A 363-nucleotide genomic window follows, 5' to 3' on the forward strand; every position below is an offset into this window, starting at 1 on the left:
ATAAAATGCGCATCAGTCATTCTGTCAGTCACTCCCACCCTTCACTTCGTCGGTACATATTTTCATTCTGCATTTAGAAAAGAACATATTTGCTTGTGTAGAAAATTCTTTAGGTTCCCATCTTTCTTTGTTTTTTACTGACATTTAAAAATGAATAAACACTTGTGTCCTAAACTAAATGTTCCTCGGCCCAGATATCTTACTATGAACAAATTAAGGCGTTTCATATTGTTATCCTTAAAAGTTAATATTTCTTTATTCGAGTAGCATCATTGTGGTGAACCTCAACAACATTTTCCCCCATATTCTCATTTTCACGTGTTTCCCCCTAACCAGTTATGGCATTACCCACTTTCTATGACC

The sequence above is a fragment of the Penaeus monodon genome, chromosome 20 (genome assembly GCF_015228065.2).
Source record: "Penaeus monodon isolate SGIC_2016 chromosome 20, NSTDA_Pmon_1, whole genome shotgun sequence".
Classification (NCBI taxonomy): Eukaryota; Metazoa; Arthropoda; class Malacostraca; order Decapoda; family Penaeidae; genus Penaeus; species Penaeus monodon.